The sequence below is a fragment of the Pan troglodytes genome, chromosome 15 (genome assembly GCF_028858775.2).
Source record: "Pan troglodytes isolate AG18354 chromosome 15, NHGRI_mPanTro3-v2.0_pri, whole genome shotgun sequence".
Taxonomy (NCBI): domain Eukaryota; kingdom Metazoa; phylum Chordata; class Mammalia; order Primates; family Hominidae; genus Pan; species Pan troglodytes.
In genome coordinates this window covers 79,734,929-79,758,370 of record NC_072413.2, presented here as the reverse complement: position 1 = coordinate 79,758,370, position 23,442 = coordinate 79,734,929, and the positions used below count along the sequence as shown (strand labels likewise).

The window sequence follows — 23,442 nt, the reverse complement described above, 5'->3', positions numbered from 1 at the left end:
ATCTAAATAGCTTGTTTACTCATGTGGTCCTAAGACTGACCTTTGATCATCTGTGGGCCCATGATTGCTCTCTACTCAGGAGGTCGGCAATGTTAATTACCCTCTAGTGGTGTTTACCTGAGACCTTTGTCATTTAATCTGTACTAAATAAATGCAAACTTCGCCAGCTAATTGAGGCCAAAGCTGCGGATGCAGGCAGCAGAGACCCGTAGCCACACTGACAGGCAAAATATCTGTGTCAGTGCACGTCTTTCATCTGTCACTGGTTCAGGGTCTGCAGGTCTGACCTGGCATATATATATATTGGAATTGAAGAAATTAAATAAATACATAGTGAATGATGAGAATCAGGTTTCTCACTGTTAAAGTATAAGGTTACAAATAAACCAGAGGTGGAAACTAAAATGATCCATGAAGCAATAGATTAAAGACATCAGCATGAACTCAAATTTAGCTTAATGCAGATACGGATGGTTATATATTTATTATTTATAGTTATGCATATGATCAGGGGTTAGTATATACACATATATTTCCTTGCTCTGTCAACTGAAAGAACCTAGAAACACTGACATTTAGTAGCAACAAGCCCACTTAGTGCCCAAATCTTGGTTTCTAATACTATTCTTCAATAAAAGGACAAGGGCTCCTTGGGTGAATTGCTGAATCTAGGACTGGGGCAAGAAATACACAAGATGACCCTGGAGCATACAGTCATACCACAAAGAAAGAGCTTTAAAAAATACAATGATAAGATATGTCAAAATGACACAGACGTCAACTAAAAGAGCTTTCAGCAGTCAAAGCTGAAACAATTTAACTAACAAAATTAAGTAGTATTGGATTTTTAGCTCAAAACATAAAATAACTATCTATGCATCTATACTATTATAAATAAATGTTAAATAAATTTAATAGGAGAAAAATAGATATATCTTCCATAAAGAAATATTCCAAGTAATTTATGTAAATATTCTGCCCTTACATTTGACAATTAATTTTCTAATTCTTAAATGGGAACCACTTTCAGTGACTTTCTTCCAAAGAGTACACTGGGAGAAGGGGAAAGAAAAGAGTAACTTGACAGTAGAGAAACATGATAAACACTACCTCAACCAGGTGATCAAGGTCAAACTCAACAGTGATGCCATGTAAATAGTAAGTACCCTTGAAAAGATGTGATGATAATGGCACTTTATCTCTGTGGTCTTCCTTCCAAAACCCACAAGTTCAATCTAATCACATTTTTAAAACTCAGAAAAATTTCAATAAAGGGACATCCTATAAAACATGTGAGCAGTAGGCCGGATGCGGTGGATCACACCTGTAATCCCAGCACTTTGGGAGGCTGATGCAGGCAGATCACGAGGTCAGGAGTTTGAGACCATCCTGGCTAACATGGTGAAACTCTGTGTCTACTAAAAATACAAAAAATTAGCTGGGCTTGGTGGCGGGTACCTGTAGTCCCAGCTATTCGGGAGGCTGAGGCAGGAGAATGGCGTGAACCTGGGAGGCAGAACTTGCAGTGAGCCAAGATCGCACCACTGCACTCCAGCCTGGGCGACAGAGTGAGACTCCATCTCAAAAAAAAACAAAAAAAAACCATGTGAGCAGTACTCCCCAAAACTGTCAAGGTCAGCAAAAACAAGGGAAGCCTGAAAAATTCACAGCTTAGAAGAACCTAAAAAGACATGATGACTATATGTAATGATAACCTAGATAGGATCCTGGAGCAATAAAATGTCATTAGGTAATAACTAAGGAAATCTGAATACGGTATGCATTTTAGTTACCATCAATGTTGGTTCATTCATTGGGACAAATGGACCTTATCAATATTTATATTAGGGGAAAATGGATGTAGTACATATGGAAATTTTCTATACTATCTTTGTAATATTTCTGTAAATCTAAAACTATTCTAAAGTAAAATGGTTATGTTTTAAACGATTAAGAATAATATTTTGGCCCCAAAGAGTTGTCCATAGTTCTGATTATTTTCTGAGAACTGGAATTACTGATTAAAAGTAAATGAATACTTTAAGGGGCCCTATTGCCAATTACTTACCATTACTTTTGCACTAATTTAATATGTCAGTGACAGCATTTGAGTGAGTCTGTCCCTGTGTAGGAACCCTGATTAAAAGTGACTTAGATGTTGAATCTTCCTTACAGAAGCCAACTAGTCAAAAAGGGCTAGCTTTATTCAACCTGAAGTGAAAGAAGTCAGTATAACCTAGAGGATAAGTGTTCAGGGTTGAATGATGCTGCGTGAATTTGGATATGGCTCCACTATTTTCTGACTGACTTTGGGCAGGTTATGTAGCTGCCTTAATCCTCAGTCGTTCTTACCTGTAACATGACGATAACCAAATAACTCTACCATATGGTTTTGAGGACAATTAAATAAGGTAATGCATACCACTTAATTAGTACCATAGCTGGCACAAAGTAAGCACTTGTTCTCAGTTATTGTTATTGGTTTTTACTTGTTCATTCATTTAGTCAACAAATACTTATTGAAGAACTACTATGTGTTAGGCACTCTGGAAGGTTCTGGAGAGACAGTGGTCAACAAGACACAATCCCTGCCTCTAAGGAGCTTACCATCTTGCAGTAAAGTCCAAGACATGCACAAGAAATCACAATCTCATGTGATGAGCGTGCAAACAGACTTCCTGATTCCAGGGAGCAATGGAAGCATATGGCATGATCATGATCAAGAAAGCCTCATCAGGGAAGTGGACAGATGAGCCAAAATCTAAAGGATTTATAGGATTTAACCCAGTGGTGTACTGAAGCCAGCACACACCCGCTCTCTAGGACCCATTGTGCAAATTTCTTCCCAATTTTGTGTGCAATGACATCACATGGGTAGCTTGATAAAAGTCATGGTGAGAATGTTTATGCCATGAAAACCATCAAATGCTGCAAATCTGGGGTCCTCTTCTTCCCCTCTCCCAAAGGCAGTTGTTAAATATTTACCAGCAAAACACTGCTTTAACCAATCAAATTCTGAAGGAGGAATGTGGAGGGAAGCAAGGAGCATGGTGGATTTGAGAAACTGAGAGGCATTTGTCTTGAGCTAGAGCAGGAATGGGTTATGAGGATAAAGAACAAGTGGGAACCAAATCATGTAGCCCTTTGTAAGCCAAATTAAGACATTTAGAATTTTTTTCTGAGGGCAATGGGGAGCCACTGAAGGGTGTAGGGCAGGGGATCAGATATGGTTTGCACATTAGAAAGATTCCCTCTGGATTTGAAGAGCATAGTGTAATTGAGAATAGACAGTGTGTGCTTAAGATTTTATGGATCCATAGATGACTTGGATTTGATAATTATCTTTGTCTTCACAGGGTGGTATAATTAAAGTGCCATTATCAGTTAATATATCAAAATGTTTGTATTTTTTTCTTTGTGTTTCCTACCTGGATTTTTTAAAGTTACTTTCTTAACAAACTGTCACAAAACAGTAGACTGAGATTTAACACTTTTGACAGTTTTATTACATTTCTAACAGTTCCTAGAAAATTTTCTTCTTCCCAATCCTACATTTATGAAGAGAGCAAGACCTGAGACTGAAATAAATGAAAAGGTTGCTGAAGGGAACAAGGTAAAAGATAATAGTCTGAACATGGGGGGTAGTTGTTGTGGTTATGGCAAATGGCTTTGAAAAATATTTAGGAGGTAGTTCATGATGATGGCATGAATGAGGAGAGTGAGAGGCAAGGAAAAGTGCAGATAAATGCTCAGATACCTGGCTGGGCACTGGTTACTTACACCACAAAATAGGAACCAATAGAGAAATAGTAATTTAGGGCCAGAATAATATAGTCCAGAAAACAAGGGGGTATGGTGGTGAAAGGGGGGAAAAGAATGTGTTTGTTCAATTACTGAGTTTAAAATGTCTTTGCAAGTTCTAAGAGAAACTGTGCAGAACTCAGTTGTATATGTGAATATGGAGCTCAAGGAAACAGGAAAGAAAAAGCACCTTAAAAAACAAGGCATGGCCAGGTACAGTGGCTCATGCCTATAATCCCAGCACTTTGGGAGGCTGAGGCAGCAGAATCACTTGAGGCCAGAAGTCCAAGACCAGCCCAGGAAACATAGCAAGACCCAATCTCTACAAAAAAAGAAAAAATAATAATAACCAAATGTAGTAGTGTGTACCTGTAGTTCCAGTTACTCAGGAGGTGGAGGTGGGAGGATTGCTTGAGCCCAGGAGTTGGAGGCTGCAGTGAGTTCTGATTGCGCCCCTGCTCTCCAGCCTGGGTGACAGAGTGAGACCCTGTCTCTAAGAAAAGGCATGAAAAGTCTTCTTCCAGCATCTGGACACAAAGAAAGAGAATGAACCCTTGTGAAGCCAAAAGACGCAAGCATGTCTTCAAAGAAGAGCGAGTCAGCAGTGTCAAATACAGTAGAGAGGTCAAAAAAGAATTAAGACATTCTGTCTTTGCTGCTTCTACATGAGAATGAAGACCATTCTCAGGAATCAGATTAAACATTCCAGAAAATGTCAATATCACTCTGAATGGACTCACAGTTACGAAGGGCCCCAGAGGAACTCTGCAGTGAGACTTCACTCATATTAATATAGAACTCGGTCTACTTGGAAAGAAAACAGAGGCTTCAAGTTGACACAGTGGAGAAATAAGACAGGAATTTGCTCTGGTTCACACTATCCTTAGTCATGTACAGAACAGGATCCAGAACATTACACTAGGCTTCCATTACAAGATGAAGTCTGTGTATGCCACAAGATGAAGTCTGTGTATGCTTACTTCCTACTCAGCATTGTCATTCAGGAGAATGGGTCTCTTGTTGACATTAGAAATTTCTTAAGTGAAAAATACATCTGCAAGGTTCAGATGAGGCCAAGTGTGGCTTGTTCCATCAGTATGTCAAGCCCAGAAAGAGGAGTTCATTTTTGAAGCTAATAACAGTAAACTTGTACCAAATTCAGCTTCTTTGATTTAGCAAGTTACCGCAGTTAAAAACAAGGATACCAAAAAATTGTTGGATGGTATCTATGTCTCTAAGAAAGGAACAGTTCCGCTGTCTAATGAATAAGGTCTAAGAGTTATCCAGCTATGGAAACGAGAAGACGCTGGATGATTTCTAAGACCTATTTGTGATATTTTTTATATGCAATAAAAGCCCTCTGTTGTTAGAAAAAAAAATGGAAGGAAGGGATGGAGGAAAGGAGAAAGGGAGGAAGGAAGGAAGGGAGGGAGGGAAGGAAGAAGGACTGGATTTAGTAGTAAGGTTCTCTCCTTAGCAGCCACCTACAGAGCCATTTCTGAAGAATGGCTGCGGCAAAGGTCAGATTGTAAAAGAGTTAAAAATAGCAAAGATAGACTATCTTTAGCTGTGGCTTAGGTTTCTGCCTAGCAAGGTCAAACCATGTAACAAAGGTATGACCTAGCCCAGTACTTCTGAGACTCTCCCACCAAAATATTGCTTATAGCAAAACGGGGTGGGAATCTATGCATGTCTAGGGGTATAGGATCCTACAAATACAAAATTTCTCTAGCTTTATCCTAGTAATTCTTTTAAATTTATGTTTGTTATAGTATGAAAATAGTAGTTTTCAGCCCCAAAAAAATCTTTTGGAAAAAAAACATACTCCCAGGAAAATGTAAGATGTTTAAACAGTGGCCTCAGGGAGTTCTGAAGGGTGCATATAAACACTAGTTTGAGAAGCAAGGACTCACTCCAAGTTTTGTGTAGGAAAATGTACCTTTATTTCAATTACTTCACAGAGATTGTGTCACAGTTTACCCCGGGAGCGGTAGCTCACCCCTGTAATCCCAGCATTTTGGGAGGCCGAGGCAGGCAGATCACGAGGTCAAGAGATCGAGACCATCCTGGCCAACATGGTGAAACCCCCAGCTCTACCAAAAATAGAAAAAAAAAAATTAGCTGGGCATGGTGGCACGTGCCTGTAGTCCCAGCTACTCAGGAGGCTGAGGCAGGAGAATCACTTGAACCCGGGAGGCAGAGGTTGCAGTGAGCGGAGATCACGCCACTGCATTCCAGCCTGGCGACAGAGCAAGACTCCGTCTCAAAAAAAGGAAAAAGAAATGATACAAAGAAAGGGAAGCCATCCAAGAAGGCAAGAAGGCAATGTTGACCTAGAGAACAGATGCCAGACCAAACTAGAACTCAGGTTCTACTCCTGGATCACTGTAAAATGATAGTACAAGTTTGGGCAATCGCTTAAAGGCTGTGAGCCTCAGTTTCTACTTCTGTGAAATAAAGGCGCTAATGTGCACACTTAATAAATTCCTTTCCCGTCATAACTTTCTTCTCTGTTTGCCAGTGTTAATGTTAAATGGGCTGAAAGGAAAGGAACAGAGAAGTTAAAACCCTTTCAGAGCCAGGGCTAAATGCAACTATGTTCAAGAATTTTGAACTATGTTCAAAGAGTAACCACTTTCCTACAAGCCTGCAGTTCCAACCCTGTTTTATTTAGCTATAAATTTTCATAAAAATGGGTCTCAATCCAGATGTTACTGCCTGGCAGAAAATATGAATCAAAACAAAGAAAATTGCATCGTCTCTGTTTTGGCTTTTTTACATGTATAACATTCCTCAAATGCACAACAGCCAACATGCTATTATTCAGTTAGCAAATGTTTATTAAGTACCTACTATTCAATCACATATAGTTCACCTTATGGGAAATACAGAAATAAATGAAATTAAATCTCTATAAAGATTTCACTCAAAGAAGAAACAGAGGTACACAACTCTAAGAAAAGGCAGAATAAAATAAATGTCATGGATGGAGATACAAGCCACATGCTCAAGGAATGATCATCTTTGACCAGGATCTTCCGCTGGAGAAGATGGTATTCTTTTCTTAGTGCTATAGTCATTGGGAAAGTTATTTAAAGGATGTGAGTCCTACAGTCCAACTAGTCATTGAAAAATGAGTTTTACACAAAAATTCTGACTGCAAATCCAGCTTTCTCTGCTGCCTCTACAAAAAAATTATTTATATTATGCTCTTCAATTTATGAAAACATATATATCTGTGTCTATTTACACAGAGATGTATAAAATTCTATTTAATCTTCACATCAATCCCAAGAACGAGTTGCTTTTACTTATCCAAATGTTTCACAAATCTGAGACTCTCAGAGGTTTCAGGACTTGCCCAAGATCAATCAGAACAAATCATAAAGATAGGGCTCAAACCCAAAATTCATAACACCCACGTCTGCAGTTTCCCCTGAAATATTCCTAGCATGCAAGCTGCCGTGCTCTGGGGTAAACTGATAGACCTCCTATCTGATCACTGTTACTACCAGGAAGAAGATAAGGACTGGAATTCCAAAATTCTTCTATTTAAATGATTTTATATCTACTGTATTTATTAAAATAAAAACACACAGGGGATTATGAAGCTATATCCATCCCTTACAATGTAGTAGGGTAAGTGACTGTCCCTTGAGCAGAGCTTAGGAAAAGGTAGATAGTGCAGAGATGCCAAGAACACAAGGACGGCAAGGCACCACACCAGCAGAAGTAGAGAGCTGTAAGACAGAAGCATTGATAATCAGTTTTGCCTCCTTCACAATCCTGCCCAAGGAGAGACTCAGGAATGAAAGAGGAATTTCACCATGTCTGCCACTTTTGCATCTTTTCTGTGAAATGAAAAAAAGAAACCGAAAGGTAAACATGTCTCCAACAGCATTAATTTGTAAAGAGTCCAAATCCCCTTTTAATGTGTTACTTTTCTTAAAATAATTATCGGAAAAGAAGAAAGCCACTGAATAATTTTTCAGCATTTTAAGAGGAGCACTCCACAAATATGTGCATTTATGTGGGCTCTTCCTGTACGCATCTAGCTTATTGATGCTGCAAGTCATGTTTCCAAGCAGATTGCCATGATGGGTCATAATAGATTGCACTGGGGTAGGAATGTGGACTAAGTGGAAATGCAGGGCTAATCTGTCAGGTCCAACCAAGATAAATATCCCAGCAGTACTGCCATATTTCACAGTGCCTAGTGTTGACTATAGATCTCCTGACATGATAAATTTTATGGCCAAATGTGGTGGCATTTTGCAACCCTGGGTCTACTAAGGATGGTTGGTCCTTCTCTGATGGGGTCAATTGTGATAAATGGCCCTGTTGAACTCCCCATGAAATATGACATTTCCGGTTAGCCAAATTCTCTTTGATGCGCATGTCCCAGTTAGCCTCAAGACATTTACCAGAGGAGCTTTTCTAGTTGGAAGAATGAAATGGTACCAGATACGACCTTCTCATCTTCCTTACTATTTTGTCAGCAATGAAAAAGAAAGTGGTAGAATCTCTTTCCCAGGAAGATTGTGGACAGATTTCCCTCTGGAGTGACAGGAGGTGGAGGGCACCACCTGGGAGGAGAAGAAGGAAAGAGATAATTGGTTCAATCTCCTGCATCTTTTGTTAATTCCCCTGACATGGAGCCACCAGTTCGTTTTGGAGAAAGTTGTCTTTCCCTATACAAGAGGCCTGAGTAGCCAATAAACTGATGCTACGTATTTCTCCAAGGAAACTGACATTTTATCCAGAGCAAGCCAAAATGATGTTTCCATACACAGAATTATGTATATGCTTCATAAGAAAAGAAAGCTTGAAAACTTCTGTAGACCACCCCATTTCCCATCTTTTCAAGACTAGTTTATGAATGACAGTGATGATAAAAGTGCATGGTACCTGCAGGCTTATGTCAGCATACCCTGTCTCCAGTTAATTCAGCCTTGCACACAAGAGCACAAACTGTCATAGTTTAACATCTGTCACAAAATAACTATGTGACCCCGGGCAAGTAACTAACCTCTGAGCCTTGGGTTTCTCAGATGTAATGAACCCAAATTTCCTTCCGTTGCAAACTTCTAGTAGGTAGTACAACAATGTGTTAAAGAGCACAGATTCTGGAATCAGGCTGCCTAAGTTCAAAAGCTGTATCCTTCACATAATACACAAGGACCTTCAGAAATTTCTTTAATCTCTCTGTGCTCCATTTTTCTCATCTGTGAAATGGAGTTGATAATCAAAGCACTCAATACATAGGGCTGTGGTGAGCATTAAATAATTTAATATATGCAAAGTGCTTCTAATCAAGGACAGAAGATAATGAGTTTTCAGTAAGTGATTGCAATTATTATACTAGGATTCTATGTACATGGTATTCAAGTAATGGTGATCAGTCCAGTACGTGAGCTGTTACATAGTAAAATAATTAACATTTTTTTACTATCTCACCGTCACCTGTAAATGGACTCCTACATGTGGACAAATTGTTATCAACAAACAACAGGAACAGAACTGCATAATATTAATCATTATACTTCTATTTTCTTTATCAGTTTATGTCATCACCATGTCCACAAATGGTAATATTTTAAACTCTTTCTTCCCCTGAATTAGTCCCACCCCCATCTTCTTACTCAATAAACCACACACACACACATACACACAAGTACTCAAACCACAGTCATTACACAAATCTTTTCTAACTTCAACTGCCCAATATTTCAACACCACATCCTCTCTTTTCCATTCCTATAACAATCACACATGGGATGCATTCAATAAAGTTTCCTTGATGATGACAATGCTAATATGACTGAATATGAACATAATGGTCTTAGATTAGTAAACTGTATTTATTATTTTCAAAGTATACAGGTAAATCATATGTGCTTTATTCATTCATTCATGCAGCTGTAAGCCTACCATATATTAAGCCCTGAAAAATCTCTTTTGGGCTCAAAACAATGATGTAACACATCAAAATCTCATCTAAATTTACATTCAGGCAAAATCTTAGTTATTATCTTATGGTCAAGCCATAGAGCATTCATTTTGTAAGCAATTACTTACAGAAAATAATTCATTAAATTCCTAATTGTTTTTCTTCTTAGGACTTTGCTTTGGTCTATAGATACATTTTTCTAGTTGTGACTTCCTCATCTGAATATTAAGGAAGTTTGACTAAATAGTCTCAGAGGTCACTTTCTGTTCTAATGTTCTATGGAACAAAGACAAAAATAGTTCCCCATGATTAGAACTTAAGGAAATAATATCAGCCAGGAAATATAATGGATTCTAAAATAATGACAAAAAGGATATGCACAAAATTGATTATTTCTGGGTGGTCAGCTTGTGGATGAATTTTATTACTACCTCAATGTTCTCTGTCTCTCCTCTTTATTCTTTTCCTGTTTGGTTGCACTATTATTATATGGGCTGCCAAAAGGAGTAAAGTGTAATCAGCTTTCCTGGAACATTAAGTCTGGAGAAATTCTGAGGGGATACTCCTGGCTCCCACTTGATTGATGGGTCAGTTGAGCAACAGCTGACATATAAGGAAAAAATCATAGACTTCAGAGTCCAAAGACTATACTTTAAGTCCCACTTTTTCTTTCAGCTTTATATTCCACTACAAACAATTCACGTTTCTTCTCTGAGGCTCAGGTTCAGCATCTATAAAATGCATATCCTCACAATTGAAGGCACAACCTTTGCCTGGCTGTCTAGCTATGTCATCAGTACAAGAAAGACATTGCTATTCCTTATCTTCCAAATGTGAGAGAAGAAACTCAGTGAGGTTAAAAGAGGTAGTACAAGTGAAAGTACCTTGTAAATCCCAAAGTTCTACATGCATTTTGTTGTAGTTGTTACTGTTAGATTGCCCCAACAAAATATTAAGCTTTTACGCCTATGTGATTACAGTAATGCAGACAATAGTATAAACTTTGATTATAAGTAGACATGTTTGTTCTCCTTAATTTGAGATATACAGAAAAAAATTCAAGAGGAGAGTAGCACCTCCTTTTTCCACTAAACTTCAAGCATGGTAGGAGTGGCCTATGTCTATCTTGTACACCAATGGGCATTTCTAGCACGTAGTAAAGAGCCTGGAATATAGAAGGAGTTTAGTAAGTATAGTAAAACTCTTCCAATGATGGATGTGATTCCATTTTATGATTTCCATAAAATGCCTGATTGCATTATTGCAAGATTAACGAAAAGGCTATGCAGTTTGCTAGCTCAAGGCTGTTGGGTGTGCAATCTAAATTCATCTAGTCCCATGGCTGTGACTTGGTCCCACTTCATTGTCATCTCCTCTGGCTTAAATATTGATTCCAGGTCTTCTGGCTGCCTGAGATTTCCAGGATGGGAAATACAATTATAGACATATCTTTGCACCTTTTCCCCTCCTTATCTGGGTAGGAATAAAGAACTTTGGAAATATGAGGACCCATTCTCTGGCTCCACACTTCCCAAGAAAAACTTTCTCTACTGTTTCTTTTTTTTTTTTTTCCCATAGGTTTTTGCGGAACAAATGGTGTTTGGTTACATGAGTAAGCTCTTTAGTGGTGATTTTTGAGATTTTGATGCACCCATCACCTAAGCAGTACACACTGTACCCAAAGTGTAGTTTTTTATCCCTCATACCCTCCCACCCTTTCACCCAAGTCCCCAAAGTCCACTGTATCATTCTTACGCCTTTGCATTTTCATAGCTTAGCTCCCACTTACGAGTGAGAACATATGATGTTTGGTTTTCCATTCCTGAGTTACTTATAATAATAGTATCCAGTTCCATCCAGGTTGCTGTAAATGTCATTATTTTGTTCCTTTTTATGGCTGAATAGTATTCCATCGCATATATATATATATTTTATATATATATATTTTATATATATATATATATATGTACATACATACATACATATGTATACCACAATTTCTTTGTCCACTCATTGATTGATGGCCATTTGGGCTGGTTCCATATTTTTGCAATTGCAAATTGTGCTGCTATAAACATGCATGTACAAGTATCTTTTTCGTATAATGACTTCTTTTCCTCTGGGTGGATACCCAGTAGTGGGACTGCTGGATCAAATGGTATTTCTACTTATAGTTCTTTAAGGAACCTCCACACGGTTTTCCATTGTGGTTGTACTAGTTAACATTCCCACCAGCAGTGTAAAAATGTTCCCTTTTTACTGCATCCCCACCAACATCTATTTTTTAAAATTTTTTGATTATGGCCATTCTTGCAGGAGTAAGGTGGTACTGCATTGTCGTTTTGATTTGCATTTCCCTGATCATTAGTTATGTTGAGCATTTTATTACATGTTTGTTGGCCATTTGTATATCTCCTTTTGAGAATTGTCAATTCATGTCCTCAGCCCATTTTTTGATGGGTTTGTTTGGTTTTTTCTTGATAATTTGTTTGAGTTCCCTGTAGCTTCTGGATATCAGTCCTTTGTCGGATGTACAGACTGTGAAGATTTTCTCCCACTCTGTGGGTTGTTTGTTCACTCTGCTGATTGTTTCTTTTGCTGTGTGGAAACTTTAGTTTAATTAAGTCCCATCTATTTATCATTGTTTTGTTGCATTTGCTTTTGGGTTCTTGGTCATGAAGTCTTTGCCTGAGACAACGTCTAGAAGGGTTTTTCCAATGTTATCTTCTAGAATGTTTATGGTTTCAGGTCTTAGATTTAAGTTCTTGATCCATCTTGAGTTGATTTTCATATAAGGTGACAGATGAGGATCCAGTGTCATTCTTCTACATGTGGCTAGGCAATTATCCCAGCACCATTTGTTGAATAGGGTGTCCTTTCCCCACTTTATGTTTTCGTTTGCTTTGTCAAAGATCAGTTGGCTGTCAATATTTTACTTTATTTCCGGGTTCTCTATTCTGTTCCATTTGTCTATGTGCCTATTTTTATTGCAGCACCACGCTGTTGTGGTGACTATGGACTTACAGTATAAAAACGACCATACTGCCAAAAGCAATCTATAAATTCAATGCAATTCCAATCAAAATACCACCATCATTCTTCACAGAACTAGAAAAGACAATCCTAAAATTCATCTGGAACCAAAAAAGAGCCTGCATTCCCTGCCATTTCTTCACCTGATCTCACCCTCCCCTTTCTAACGAGTCTCCTCTCTCTCCCTGAGAAGATAAGAAATCCAATCAGGGACTGAGCAGAGGACCAATATTTATTACCAATACTCACTGTGTTTTACTATTGGTAAATTAAATGAATATAGAGTTAAAAGAATGACTTAGATGAATAAAAGTGGCATGTTTAATATTTAACATATTAAATGAAACTGGTACATATTGAGACAAACAATATTCCCAAAATGATTTGAATTTTTTTTCAGAGAAAAAGAAGTGAGAAAGGGATCAAAGAGAAAAAAAGAAAGAGACATTTGTACTAAGAAATGACCCAGTTGTGTCTTTAAAGATAGAACACATTTTGAGAAGCAGGCAGACCCACAGACAAAACTCTCCCAAACAGCAATTTTTTAATTCCTTGGCTTCCACTATGAAATCAATTACTTTTTCATGAATAGTAAACTTACTCTGTCCTATACTCTTCCAACTTGTCTAAGATAGAGTCTATCATTGGATCATTTAATTGGATCAGCTCACTCTTCATGATAAGCATGAGCATTACACAATATTTTATACTCCAAATTTGAAGGAACCTTACATATCTGCCCCATCAGTTGGTTACCATCTTAGCTTACCAAATTTATGATCTGTGAGCTTCCATGACCACTCACAGCTGTCTTGATTTTCCCTGGGGCTGCAGCAATGATCGTTGAGAAGAAATTCTTAAGTGTTTGGTTTTGAAGTACTGTGTTGGCCTCATGAGACTGGAGTAAGAAAAGAGAGGAAGTTTCTGTTTCTCTCAGATTTCATTTTAACAAGATTCCAGACTGACATGATTTTCCAACCAAGTGGGACCAATTTAAATACCAGGATATGGTGATTTTTTCTTACTATTTGATTTTAGTATTTCACTTTTTAACTAGGAACCATAAGGCATTATTCAATAAATATTTAATAGGCTCTTATAATATAGAAAGTACCCTGCTAAGTCTTGCTGAAGACGTAAAGGAAAATAAAACATGACTTGTTTCCAATCCAGTTATGCCATTTCATATACATGTAATGCAGTTAAATATACGTGATAGCATAAATGAACTAGACGCAAACTCTCTCTCTCTATATATATATATATATGTCCCATTATCCTATTATTTAGTATTTAAATATGCCACTTTTATTCATATATATACACACTCATATATACACACACACACATTTTTCTGTACGTATATATGTATCTATATCTATTGTCTATATCTATTGTCAACTGAAGAATAATAAGGTTCATAAATTTGGAAAGAAGAGCTTTATTTCTCCTAAATGGTTGCAGCCTGCAGGTGGCCATTCTGACAGGCCAGAAAGTGTAGCATCCAGTCACAAGCCAAAAACAGGAACTTTGAGGGAGACTTAAAGGGAACAGAAATTTATGCTGAGTGGAGTGGCCAAGTATACACATTTAATAAGCTATAGGAGGAGTCATTAATATTTATGAATGGAGAAAGATGCACATGTGCAATTGAGATTTACATCCCTTCATGGGTCACATGTACAAAAAGTGATGGCATCAGCATGATCTGAGGATGGAGTTTTCAGCCCTCTGAGGTCAAAAGATAAAGCAGAGGACACAAAAATCCTCATTGTACACCCTATATAGACTGGCCAGAACCACGCCATGGTCCCTGGTCTCTTATCAGCAAGGAATGCCATTCAGCCATTGTATTAAAACCACAAAAAGGGATAAGCAGCCTCAGGGGTTGGTTGAAATCAGCAGTAGAGTGTATCTTTCAAAAGAGCTGGTTTCTGTTTAACCCTCAAGGAAAAAAAGTCTAATGGCAGTTAGCAAAGAAGGGTGTATAATGAGGTGCATCTGCCCTCTTATCACTTTATGGCTAGGAACTCTGTTTTCAAGGTTTCCCTAGGGTCCCCTTGGCCAAGAGGGGGTCAGTTCAATTGGTTGGATAGAACAGAATTTCATTTTTATTTCTCACTCTATAGAGAGAAAAATATATAGATAGATGATAGATAGATAGACAGAAACAGATAGATAGATAGACATAGATAGATAGAGATAGACAGACAGACAGACAGATAGATAGATAGATAGATGCTATAATAACTCACAATATAAGACAGCGTACAGGCTCCAATAGGTGAATGGCAATATGTAAAAAGGAAGAGTGGAAATATCAGAGAAGAATCGAAAGATATGAGCCCCAACTCACACACAGAAAAATAGATACTTTTTTTTAATGGAGAATGTGGAGTCCTGATAAGCAACAAGGATGGAGACTAGCTGTCGAGATAGAAGAAAGAAGAAAAGGGGGAGAGGAAAACCAGTTCTCGCAAGAAGGCTGACTAAACACCCTTGCACAAACACCCTGTCACAGGATGCCTGGGGTGGAAAGGCCTGCCAGTTAAAAATCACCCCAATGTATTTTTAGCAAAGCAGCATGACCCTAACCACATATAGCCCCTAGAGTGTGACCCTATAAAACTTCCCTCAAGCCCTTGACTCTTCTCAAACAACCCCTTCTCTGCTGTGCTGCCCATTGCTTCCTTGCAACATATTTTCTCTCTAATAAACCTGCTTTCTTTAACTCACTACTGTCTTGGTAAATTCTTTTGCCACCCACAATGCCAGCCCCAGTCAGTCACAACCCATGACAGGGAGGATTTCAACTGATGGAGAACAGGTTGGCAGATATGAGATAACCCAGTCAACTTGAGAAATATTGAGAAATATTAAGAAATCATGTTTAAATGACACTTTAGTGCTGAAATTTAAAAGCCATCAGAGTGAAGAATTTGGCCTTCACGTTACAAATAAGAAAAAGCCATTCAAGGATTCTTAGTAAAGTAACATCAAAAAGTAATATTTAGGAGGATCCATCTATCAGCATTAGGTAGACTCATTTAAAGAAAAGTCGCTTGTAGGCAGAGAATCTAACACAATGAAACTTCATGGGAAGGCAGAATCAGTGGGCTGATCTGGCTTCAAATTCCATTCACTAGCTCTATGGCCTCAAGCAATTTACTCAACTTCTCTTTGGTTTCACAGTTCCCCCAACTGTAAAAGAGAAATAAGAAAAGAAAATTTACAAGTTTGTGGTCAAGATTAAATCAGATGGTATATGTAAAGTGCCTAGCAAGGAACTGGCTCAGTCTTTGTTTACGGAAGAATGTCTTAATTTTGCCTTCACTTTGGATGGATGGTTTTGTTAATTATACAAACCATGATTGACAGGTCTTTTTCTTTTAGCACTTTGAATATGTTATTCCATTGCCTTCTGGCCTCTGTTGTTTCTGATGAGCTATAAGGCATTTTTCATGTTATTGTTCACTTCTATATGTTGAGTCATTGTTCTCTTGCTGCTTTCAAGTTTCTCTTTTGGTTTTTGGCCTTCACCAGTTTGACTGTGATATGTATGATTCAGATCTTTTTTGTTTATCATTCTTGGGGTTCTCTGAACTTATTCTGCCACTTTGGAAATAATTGGCTGAACCCGTCTTTTAAGTAATGTATGCCAATACAAATGTATAAAGTTTCATTAAGTGTGAAGTTTAGCTTATTAATATTTAGCTTAGAATTTATCTTAGAACCATTTTCCTTCTTAGGTTGCAGTATTTTTCTTTTACATTTTGCTCCACTAGCCACCTTATAAGTTACTTCACCACTGACATACTTTACTTGCCCTCAGAAATCAGACAGAATGGATATGGTACTAGTTTCTGTGATATAAAGAAATAATTTGTAAATTCATTGGTTGCATTTAGTAAAAATTAATATTTATTGGTCACTCCCTCTAATCTCCAATCCTCTTTCTAAGTATTTGCAAATATGATCTCATATAATCATCCTCACAAACCATATACTATATACTATATATTGTCTCATTTTACAGATGAGCAAACTAAGGCTTAGAGGGGTTAAATAACTTCTCTTGGTCGCACAGCTACTAGTAAGTGGCTGAACCAGATTCAGTTGACCAGTCTGACTCATAAGCACTATACATTACTGTCTGAATTAAGGCATGCTTCTTTAATTTTGTATTTCTTTTCCCAAAGGCAGAAATTTATTTCAAATCTCCAACCTTCATTTTAACTTGAACATAATGATAATGTGCTTTCTATCAGGGCCTTTATTTATACTCCGATACAAGAGGCAATATTGCAAAGTGTCTCTTGTACCCTGATTTTGGTAATAGATTATCTGAATTCAAATGTAAGTCCATCTCTTTGCTATCTGTATTGACAAGTAATTTAAAATCTGTGTGTCTTGGTTTTCTCATCTTAATTCAGTATAATAAGAGTAACTACCACTTAGTACCGCAAAATGCTAGGACAGTCTAACCCAAAGTAAGCGCTCAATAAACGTTAGATATTATTATTACCTTGTATCTTTTACATTGTACTTATCAGATTATACTACAATTTTCTGTTTGTCTGATTTTCCTATTAACTATTAACCCCAAAAGGCAGAGACTATATCATTTTCATCTTTGTAGCCCTGAAGCCTATCAGTATCTGAAACACAGTACTAATACATTATATTTTTAAGGGATAGATGGATGAAAGAGTTTTTTCACTGGGCAAGCTAACATTTTACATCAGATTTTCAGCCTAGAAAAAAATAGCCAGGTATTCTCTGTTAATTTTCAGAACATGGTAAGTTCACCATATACATAGCAGTAAACTGCAGATGGCAAAGGAAAACTCCCCGCAAACAGAGAGAACAGAGATGTCTGTGGCCCTAGCTCATCACACATCTTTGACAAATCTAGTTTATGTAACTCCACAGAAGCCAATGAGAAGCAATGAGGACTAATGGCCCAGAAGTTCTCTTGATTTCAGAATAATCCATGCCAATCTTACTTTGTTCAAGGCATACATGCTTTTGGGTAGTTGTCCACTGGTAGGCGTTTCATTTTCCCTTGTAATTAATGATTTGCTTCTATCGTCCATCCCACCATTCCCTCTCCCTCATCTTCACATGGTCCACATACACACCAGAGGAAATGTCTGTGTTCATTTGCCATATTAGCCTCTTGAGAGGGCTTACATTTGAGATTTTTAGTCTCAAGAGAAAAAAAATGACCAGAAAATTTAATAGTACTGTTTTATATGTGTATATATATGTACATTTACATTCATGCACATATACATATAGGCACATGGATATATATATATGTGCATATACACATCCAACTAAAAAAAGAGTTAGCTTATTGGTATCATTAGGCATTCAATACAGAAAACATGGACTGACCAAGAGGCTGGGCGCGGTGGCTCACAAGGCTGAGGCGGGTGGATCACAAGGTCAGGAGATTAAGACCATATGGCTAACAAGGTGAAAAAAATTAGCCAGGCGTGGTGGCGCGTGCCTGTAGTCCCAGCTACTCAGGAGGCTGAGGCAGGAGAATGGCGTGAACCCACGAGGCGGAGCTTGCAGTGAGCCAAGATTGCACCACTGCACTCCAGCCTGGGCGACACAGAAAAAAAAAGTCTCAAAAAAACAAAACAAAAAAAACATGGCCTGACCTTAGCCCAACACCTAAAGACCTGATCTCTGGAGTGATACCATTTGGGTTTGAAGCTCAGCTCCATCATTTGCTATCTGTGCCTCTTTTTTCATAAATCACTTTTCCGAGTATCTATTTCCTCATTTATACCTTTCTCACTGGCTGGTGGTCAGGATTAAATGAGATAATTAATTAGGTACAGCATTTTCACAATGTCAGATATGAAGGAAGATGGCAACGTTATCATCATTCTCATTTTACAGATACAAAAACCAATGGTTAGAGATGTTAGCAACCGGCAGCATGTTTTCCTGAAAATTAACTCCGCAAAACCCAACTTTCTAAACATCTAATTTGTTTTATTTACTAAGTTTACTGGTTTGATGAAAATGCTTTTTATACCTTTAAGTGATGAGAAAACTAAAAATCAAACAGGAATATTTTAAGAACTTAAAAGGAAGGTTGAATTTTGGTGTCTCATGATAAACGATCTAGCAAAACAGAAATGTCAACATTTATAATGGGAATTTCTCAGTTTCTGTTGATCTCTAGATCCATTTTAACATTATTTCCGTTTTGTCAGATTTTAGCAGTTTCAGGAACTTTTCAGTCATTTTTTAAAATTCTTTGCATTTATTAATTTATAGTCAAGGAATATTAGAGGTACTAATCATGTAATCTACTATAATAAAATATTCTGAACAGCTCCACTTTCTTTACACACTTTGAAATTTTTAACCCTTTTATGTCCAGTATGTCAATTAACTTATAACTATCCCAATTGTCTCTTATTGGCAAATAGAATTTCTGCGTTTCCCATCTGATGAGATTTTTCTCCAATTTATGTTTATTTAAGATGCTTTTGGATTTAATTTTAAATTCTTAATTTAATTTAAACAGTTAATGTAATTCAATCTTTCCTTAATCAAAATAACTGAAAATTGAACTTAAATTAAAATAAAGATTTAATTCCACTTAAAATAGAAGCTCAATTTAAAATTAAAATTTAATTTAATTTGAAATTGTGATTATTTCACATGCTTTTGAATTAAATTTAAATTTTAAATTGTTACAGATACAAACTGAAATTTGATATGCCATTTGAGATATTGGCAGCAGAATATTAAAAGTGCTTGAAATTTGAAAAAATATAAAATGACATTCAAAAGCATCCAAATTCACATCCAAAATAAGTAACTGAAACAATTCTAACATGTATAAAAGTCAAAATGTTGGCTGGAAAATAGCATTTTTAATTGAACTTCTTATGATTTTTTAAATTCTTGACCATTTTTCTCAGTTACAATATTAGACTTAGTTTAATTCATATTCCTGTTAAGCTGACTAACATTGTTGTTAAAAACTATCAGAACTGGTTATTTGGTTAACAGATCATCAGGAGAATGGATCTGCTTCCTAGGTAATTTTCCCACAGTTACATACTGGCAGCCAATTTTAGAGCCAAAATCTCCTGCAGACATAGTCAATTCTCCTTTCCGTGCACGATTTTAGAGAATATAGGCCAAAGAAACTCAAATGGAAAGTCTGCCATGGTTAGTCTACTTGAGCAAGTTTTACATGACCATAGATTACCCAGTGCCAGGTTAAGTGAAATTTTGGTTTTGAGTACATAATCAGAACAATTAAGCAATATGTTATGGGTTGTTTCCACATTTTGTGTTAAAGGATAAAGCTTCCATTTAGTGTTCTCCATATTTTCAGCTAAATATTATCTCCCAAACATCCTTTTGATCAAACAAGAAGGAAACTCCATTTTCTGATCCCCCATTACTTTATCAGAAACTACTTTAGTTACCTCTTCAAACAGTCAAACTTTGAGGCACGCCATAATATTTTTATATTGTTGCTTTTACTTCTTAAGGAAGTTGGTAAAATTCTCCTTTAGGAGAAAAGCAAGATGATACACTAAGGAGAAAAAAATCATATTTTGATGAGTACCCAAAAAAACTAGAAAACAAACAATAGTTGCCTCTTTCTTCCAACATCTAACAGTTTTGCTCATTATTTTGAATATATGGTTACTCTTTAGGAAACTACTGTCACCAATGTTTGTGAAAAAATGTTACTAAAATACATATCTATATTATCTCTTTTCAAGAGTTATATAAATCCCTATTTATTTAAAGAAATGTCATACATTTCAATGATTTTATTTCCTTTCTCTAATAGAAGACATTTTAGAAAAAGCCAATAAAATTAAGAAACAGCAAGGAATGGTATGCCATGCACTGTGCGTAGGTGTTCAGTAAATGGTATTTTATGTTGATAAGGAGAAGTAAGAGAAAAATAAGGAGAAGTACAATTCTAAGTATATTATTTTTTAATTTATGCTGCAAAACAGAATTATTTAGTCACACCTCTAAATTTAGTATAAAATCAGTGATGAGGCAATCACTAAAATGTAAATCAGGCAGAAGAGAATAAAAACCTAAGATCTACTTTTTAACCATTTTCTTTGTGAGTAGGGAAGAAAACATGTTCCATGGTGGATGTGTTTTTGGAATTCAATCGATTGTTGTTGTTTTTTTAAAGCACCAGGATAGGTCAATATGATTGTCATTTTAGTTACCGATCATCAAGTGCCCATTATCTGTTCAGCAATATATTCATTTATTTAATCTTTCAGATAATACAAGGGAACTTCAAAAACTCCATGAAAAATTGAATTGAAAGATGTAAACATAAACTTTCTCAACATCGGCTCCATCAAGTTCAAGACACTTTCATAAATGATCATACCAGCCACTTAGTCCATCTCTAAAGAACTGAGGGTACTGGGAATTTAACCAATGAGGTCTTCTTTACATTATTAACATGGAAGTTTTTCACAGATTTTGTAAGATTAGGAAACAAAAAGAAGTCAGAAGCAGCCAAATCAGGATTGCAAGGTGAATGCCTAATGATTTTTCCATCAAAACTCTTGCAAAATTGCCCTTGCTTGATGAGAAGAATGAACAGGAGTATTGTCATAATGAAGGAGTCTCTGGTGAAGTTTTTCTGGGCATTCTTCTGCTAAAGATTTGGCTAACTTTCTCAAAACACCCTCATAATAAGCAGATGTTATCATTCTCTGGTCCTACAGAAAGTGAGCAAGCAAAGTGCCTTGAGCATCCTAAAAAAAACTGTTGCCATAACCTTTCCTCATAGATCGTCTGCTTTTGCTTTGATTGGACCACTTCCACCTCTTGGTATTGCTTTGATTGTGCTTTGTTTTCAGAATTATCCTGGTAAAGCCATGTTTCATCTCCTATAACAATTCTTTGAAGAAAGGCATCAGAATCTTAACCCTACTTTTTAAAAATGTCCATTGAAAGCTCTGCTCTTGTCTGCAGTTGATCTGGACACAACAGTTTTGGCACCCATTGAGTGGAAAGTTTGCCCAACTTTAATTTTTCTGGCAGAATTGTGTAACCCGAACCAGTAGAGATGTCTATGGTGTTGGCTATTGTTAATGTTGTTAATCATTGGTCCTCCTCAATTAGGACATGAAAAAGATAAATTTTTTCCTCAAAAATTGATATGGACGGTATGCTGCTGTGAACATCTTAGAACAAATCATTCATTTGTAAACTTCTGATTCCTTTAGGGCATTGTCTGCATAAACTTTTCATATAGCATCAATGATTTTGCCACTCTTCCACCCAAGCTTGACCATAAATTTGACATTCATTCTTGTTTCAATTTTAGCAGAATTTGGCCAGCTGTGGTAGCTCATGCCTGTAATTCCAGCATTTTGGGAGGCCGAGGCAGGAGGGTCACTGGAGCTCAGGAGTTTGAGATCAGCCTGGGCAAAATAGTGAGACCTCTTCTCTACAAAAAATAAAAAAAATAGCCAGGCATGGTAGCATGCATCTGTAGTCCCAGCTACTCAGGAGACTGAGGTGGGAGGATTACTTAAGCCTGGGAGTTTGAGGCTGCAGTGAGCCATAGTCACACCATTGCACTCCAGCCTGGATGACAGAGCAATAACTTGTCTTAAAAAATAAATAAATAAAAATATTTAGCAGAATTCACATTACACTTAGAGGGGCTCTTTTCAAACTGATGCCTTATCCTTCTGAGTGTTTCAAACTAGATTCTGCTCAGACGTGTTATAAGATGTTAGCATGAGTTTATTTGAATGAAAAAAATTTTTGAAATCCATTCATAATACACATTCCCATGATCTTTTTGAAGCCAACTCGTATTATACCACTATTTTATAAAGAAACAAAATTATAAAGGTTAAGGACTTCATCCAATGTCTAATGGCTTATAAACAAAAGAATCAAGATGGACAGTTGTAATTCTAGATATTCAATTTTTCCTCTTTCCTATCAGCTGCCATGAAGTTGCATCCCTCTCTTCCTACATAGCATTTGACAAGTGAAAGCAAAACACTGGGCAGAGAGACTTACAGCCCAGGTGTAAGCACACACTTAGCATTTGGCTTTCATCTCTAAAATCTCTGACTCCACAGAAATGAAGCTTTTTGAAGCAGAATTTTAGGTGCCAATTCAAAATCCCACATGCTACTGAAGCAAACATTTATTTTCATTATTATTCCTTAGTATACTAGATATGAGAAAGATAAATGTGAACTCTCTGCTTCTTGGCCAGACTGCAAGTTTATGACATGACATGAAATTTTTGGTGAAATCACCCAACTCTCCTCTACCAGTGAAATTATTTCTTATACAATCCAATGATCGTATTCAGATCCAGACCTTAAGAAAATTATCTTTTTTTCTCCATCTAAAAATACTTTACATAATTGATGGTGTCACGTACATACTAGGCACCACTATGAAAATAATTCTCTATTACTTCAAGCTGGTGCAACCAATATTGTTGAATTTTTTTTTTTTTTTTTTTTTTTTTTTGAGACGGAGTCTCCCTCTGTCACCAGGCTGGAGTGCAGTGGTGCGATCTCAGCTCACTGCAACCTCTGCCTCCTGGGTTCAAGCGATTCTCCTGCCTCAGCCTCCCGAGTAGCTGGGACTAC

General features: G+C 37.0%; 1 protein-coding gene across 4 annotated transcripts in view; it reads right to left on the bottom strand.

The window, feature by feature from the left end:
- The window catches only part of LOC129136995 (uncharacterized), a 566,655-nt gene that overhangs the window by 297,029 nt on the left and 246,184 nt on the right, over positions 1–23,442 (bottom strand). The window contains exon 3 of one of the 4 annotated variants that reach the window (XR_010150978.1): positions 4,171–4,328. The exons of the other annotated variants lie outside the window; for them this stretch is intronic. The gene's annotated coding sequence lies outside the window, so the exon portion shown is untranslated. The remainder of the gene's footprint in view (positions 1–4,170; positions 4,329–23,442) is intronic. 4 annotated transcript variants of the gene reach the window in all.